Below are 6000 nucleotides of genomic sequence, written 5' to 3' on the forward strand. Positions count from 1 at the left end.
AAACATAGAAAACAAAAATATGATTACCAAAGGGGAACAGGGAGGGAGAGGGATAAATTAGACGTATGGGATTAACAGATACACACTACCGTATATAAAATAGATAAAGAAGGATTTACTGTATAGTACAGGAACTATATTAAATATCTTTTGAAAATCTATAATGGAAAACAATCTGAAGTTGTATGCCTGAAACTAACACAATGTTGTAAATCAACTATATTTAAATAAAAATAAATAAATAAATAAAAATAACTTTAACTATAAATTTATAAATGTGATACAGGTATTATGTAGCAACTGGGTATCAGAGATTAATCAAACTGTACAAAGTTAAACAAATAAGTTGCTACTCAATCCTAGGTCTTTGAGGATAGAGAAGAGAAATTTGACTAAATAAAATAACTTCAGAAGCCACGTCTGAAGTCCATGGATATATAAGTAAAGTCAGTGCTTGTATACAGATGAGTCTCAAATCCTCCTGACCATATACCCCATCTTCATGCTGACCATGCTTGTATATGACCATATTTGTATATGCTGTTGTCACCTTAAACTCAGCAAGCATAGAGGAAATGTCTTTATCTCTGCAAAAATAGTTTCACTTTCTCACTTAAAATCCATTTTATTTCCTCAGACATTAAGGCTTAAAAGTATCCATTTGTCTTTCGTCTTTATTTGGTTTTAAACCTCATGTCTAACCAGTTACCAAGTTCTAAAAATTTTTCTAGTGAGATAAGAAAAAGAATCTTTGGTTATTTCTTATTTCCTTTCTTATGCCTCACACCAGAAAGGGGAAAGGAAAGTCTACATGTAACAAGCATAGTTCAATCATTTGCTTATCATTGGAAGAAGGAGCCTGTGAATTTAAAAATAGCCCTTGCCTAGAGTCCAGTGATCAAAATCTATTCTTGTCTCAGCTACTAACTAGCCTGTGACATCAGATAAGACATTTCCCCTCTCTGCTTCAGTTACCTGATCTTCAAAATGGTAGGGAAGTGGGTGGTATTCTAAAATAGATTCTAAAATTCTATGTGATCCTCCCTCTTGTCATACTTGTCCCTTTTTTTTTTCCATCCCCACTGTAGCCAGTCCAAATATAGGCACTTGTTTGTAGATGTTCACATGACTTCAAAAATCACTGCAGTTCTTTGCCCTAAAACCCCCTCTTTGACCTTACTGACAGATTTAACTGTCTGAAATACCATTTTCTTTGGTATTTCTTTAGCCTAGCAATGTCAATTAAAGCCATATTCCAGATCTTTCTAAATCACCTGCCACTGAAATTTATCATACAAACTACTTACATAATCAACCTGGATCATTCCTTAGTATGAAAACATGAACCGAGCTTTCTCATTTCTACTCTTGCACTCATTTTATGTATACCAGTCTCCTCTACCTGGAATGTTCTCTTTGTTTCTTACTACCCACTGAAATCTTGCCCTCTCATGTTTCACATCCTCTAAAAAGTCTGTTCTGATTACCTCAAATCAAAACGAGTTCTCTTGCATCTGAATTCTCACATCAAATGAAAAACTTGAGTGTTAACAGGCTGGATGGGAGAGGGGGCTCTCAGGCCCTCGAGGACGGGGAGGCTTCCCAAGTTGCATGCCTTGTGGTGAGGGGATCCCCTTCATTGTTCGACCCCCAGCAATCCTGCTGAAGTATTTAAAAAAAAAATGAGTAGATACTTCAGCACAGGCTGTTGGTGCCCTGCCCATAATTCATCTGTACTGTGTATGCTGATAACTGCTTCCTAGGAGCGCCTGGATTCTCTGGCTGATTCTTTGGCTCCTGGGCAGAGCTGGCCACAAGATCCAGGGAGCTAACACCCCCAAGAGAAACCCTCAGCAAATGAAAGATGAGAGTTCGTGGATAAAAAGCCTAGTTCTCTTTGCCTCTCAAGCAGGATAACTCTGAGGGGTGCTCCCTCACACAGTCTTCCAGTCTCCAGTGAGACTGGGCCTCAGTTGCCCCCAGCAGTAACCTGTACAAGAACTTTCTTCCCAGTCTTGCTTCTCCACTACCCAATCAGTGCTTTGGGAGGTCAAGTTCTATGTAAATTACTTGGATCCAAATGTTTGTCTCGGGTGTCTGCTTCTGAGAGAAATCCATAGGTCTTCTATATGTTTTGTTTATTAATCGTTTTTCTTTTGCCTTCTTTTGACTTATGTAATTTAATCTTTTGAGAAAATTGTAATTTCATTTATACTTTCAAATTTGTTGATATTTATGCATTATGTTCTCCAGCATTATCTACCATGCTTGTAAGAATGTTTTTTCCAAAAAATTATCCCTTAGTTCTGTTGATCATCATCTCCAATTCTTGGTTATGATTGCTTCTGTTACTCTTGTCATTTTCTATTTTATTAGTGTCTACTTTTACTTTTGGTATTTCTTTCTCTATATTCCCTTGGTTTACTACATTTCTGTTTAAACAATTGCTAAATTTATTTATTCTCAATTTGTCTTAACTTTTAATTAACAGATATAAATTATATATTCCCATTCAAATACTGATTTAGGACCACTAGTTGGAAAATAAAGTGCCTTTTCTGTTTATTAATTTTAGTTATTTTTAAATGTCCATTGTTATTTATTTAGCAATGTGGTATTTTATTTCCAAAATTATTGAGTTTTATTAGGTATCTTTGGTTGCTGATTTCAGTTTTATTTATTTTGGCTAGAGAGTTGTGGACTGTTTAATTTTTTTTTTTTTGAATCTCTTAAAACTTTTGTCTGAAGTAATGATTCATTTTTATGAAGTTTCAAAATACGTGCTTAAAAACATATACATTCTCTACTGAGTGAATAGATTGCTAAAATATCTATTGACTAAAAAATATTAATCAAGTTTGGGCATTTCAAGACCTGCTTTCTGTCTGCTTAATCTATCAGTTTTGTAATTAGTTGGTTAAAATATCCTACCATAATTCTTGGATTTGAGATTTTCCTTCTTTTATTATACCACCCTTGCTTTATATATTGCAAAGTTCTGGTTCAGTGCACACAAGTTTTAATTGTCATGTATTGGTTGACTGTTCATTTTATCATTGTGAAATATTTCCCTCTGTCACTTTGAATGCGTTCCATCTTCTGGCTTCACAGATGGTTCCAAGTTATGGTTCCCCACTTTACCTGGGGCTCAGAGACTTGGCTCTTCTCTCTGTAGGTGCTGAGGCCTTAGCCACTGTGGAGTATCTCAGTGATAGTCACTGCATGGCCTACTGGCTTCAAATCTGGCTTATTGCTATATGTCTCTTTTCTGTTTCTAGCAGCTAGACATCTAGACACTTTACTTTCTTGTTCTGATATTAAAAATTCTTTATCTATACAATTATCTATATATCTATCTAGACACTTTACTTTCTTGTTCTGATATTAAAAATTCTTTATCTATACAATTATCTATATATCTATCAATCTTTCTGTTTTGTGTGTGTGTGTATATGTACACACATATTATACATATACATATGTATGTATCCATGGCAGGAATAGATGCATATATGTATGTGTAATATATACAGAAAGAGAAAGAGAGAATGCACACAAGAAGTGGTGTATTAACATGTGTTCCCTCTGCCATCTTGACCTTGAAGTCTGTCTAATCTTTTCTTAAATAGAAAATGTGATTAATTGGCATTTCCATTGAACTTCTAGAATTGCAAATGCATTTCTTTCATTTAGAATTCATTTTCCTGAGCAATTTAGTCAATACCTTCATTGCTCTCCTGTGAAAGTTGCCCAAAAGATTTCAATAAAAGTTGCTAATAACTACTTAGTCCTTTCACTAGAAATGCACAGTTTGCCTTGAGCAATACTACTGATGTGCTTCCATAAATGCCTTGTTAAATGCCTACTCCTTTAGAAATGGTACCTGGGCTGATGCCCAAGCTTACATTAAGAAGGAAATGGTATTAATGTACCCTTTAAAAAGCATCTTTTATAGCCTAGCAGGAAGAAAAATCACTTTACTCTCATAATTTGCTTTATGTATTGCTGTTATCATTGCTAATTGCAGTATCCCAGTAAAGCATCTATTTATTAAGTCTCTTGAATTTAGTTTCTTCAATTAGTAAAATTTATTTTCCTCTCTCAATAAAATTTCTTTCTCCCTATTAAAATGTTACATAATTTGATTGGATAAAGATTATAGATGGATGATCAAAATAACTAATGGCAGAGAGACTGCTTAATGCTTTATTTGTTGTTGTTGTTGTTTTTAATCATTCTCCTCAGACTTAAAAATTTCAAGTCTTTTTCCTTTCTAAAGGTAAAAAAGGCTTAAGGAGTTCTAAATCTCGTTTAGCCAGACAGATCCACTTATGTCTTTAACAATTTTGAATATGTTTTGACAGATTTTCTTTCTTTCTTTGCTGTCTAGGTTATAATTTACGGTTTTATTTCACAGCAGTTAAATATTATAGTCATTTTCAGGAAGAGAAAAAAAGTTACCATAATCTAGCTACCTTTATACTGTCATACATGAATCATTTAGAAAAATTTAGGAATCTATCCAACTGCATTTCTCATAAAATACTCCCATGTCTGACTACCGTGCAGTGCCAAGACTATATCAGTGTAGCTTTGAAAATTGAGCTAACTAAGTAAAACAAAAGAAAAGTGATTAAATAAAGCACATTTTGCAGTACCATTGTGACCATGCAACTTGAACAAAGCCTTTTAAAGCAAATTTTGTTCAAGAGCCTTTTCTTACATAACATTTACTAGCATTTTGTATAATATAAAATGAATTAAATATAAAATATGTATTTCACATGTAAGCCAAAAAAAGCTATATTCTATTGATTGTCAGTGACTGCAAGTTATAAAAAAGATATGATTCATTTTCTCATCAAGATTATAATCGTTAGCCCAAATATGACTTAAGATTTTTTAAAAGGTAAAATGAAGTAATTTATTTAAGATTAATTATAGAGTTATTGTAATAGCATAGCTTGTTTTTATTGTATTTTAAAATCAGATTTATACACATTTAAAAAGGGGGTTTGTGATTCAGTGTACTAGGTAATTTGGGTTATAAATCAGAAAAATCTTTCCTTTAGCACGTGTCCCATCTGACATTTGGCCTTGAAGTCTACCTAATCTTTTCCTCAGCAGAACAAAGTAATTAGTTGGTATTACCTGATGAAATGATTATTAATCTATTAGGTTTTCTGATTTTTTTGTTTGTTTTTTACCTTTTGCCTTGGCTTGATTATTTTAATATGTTCTTTTGAGAAAATTGTTTCTTCATGTATGCTTTAAAATTTACTGATATGTATTTACTATGTTCTCTTTAAAATGTTTAATATAGGTTTAGTTTATTACCTGTTTGCATTTTCAGCAAAAATGGTTACTATCATTTGCAATGTGCAATAAAAATAATGACTTTGGTCATATGTTAGAACATAGACTCTTCCAATTGTATCACTGACTCTCTTTGATCTTAAAATTTTAACAGTTTCCACCATTTTTTATTATAAAATGTGTTTACTGAAATTAATTTTCCATATCAAAACTACAATGAGGTATCACCTCACACCAGTCAGAATCGCCATCATTAAAAAGTCCACAAAAGATAAATGCTGTAGAGGGTGTGGAGAAAAAGGAACCCTCCTACACTGTCGATGGTAATGAAGTTTGGTGCAGCCATTATAGAAAACAGTATGGAGATTCTACAAAAAACTAAAAATAGACTTACCATATGATCCAGCAATCCCACTCCTGGGCATATATCCAGAGGGAACTCTAATTCAGAAAGATACATGCACCCCAATGTTCATAGCAGCACTATTTACAATAGCCAAGACATGGAAACAACCTAAATGTCAATCAATAGATGACTGGATAAAGAAGTTGTAGTATATTTATACAATACAAAAAGAATAAAATAATTCCATTTGCAGCAACATAGATGGACCTGGAGATTGTCATTCTAAGTGAAGTAAGCCAGAAAGAGAAAGAAAAATACTGTATGATGTCACTTATATG

Source organism: Camelus ferus, chromosome 3 (genome assembly GCF_009834535.1).
Source record: "Camelus ferus isolate YT-003-E chromosome 3, BCGSAC_Cfer_1.0, whole genome shotgun sequence".
Classification (NCBI taxonomy): Eukaryota; Metazoa; Chordata; class Mammalia; order Artiodactyla; family Camelidae; genus Camelus; species Camelus ferus.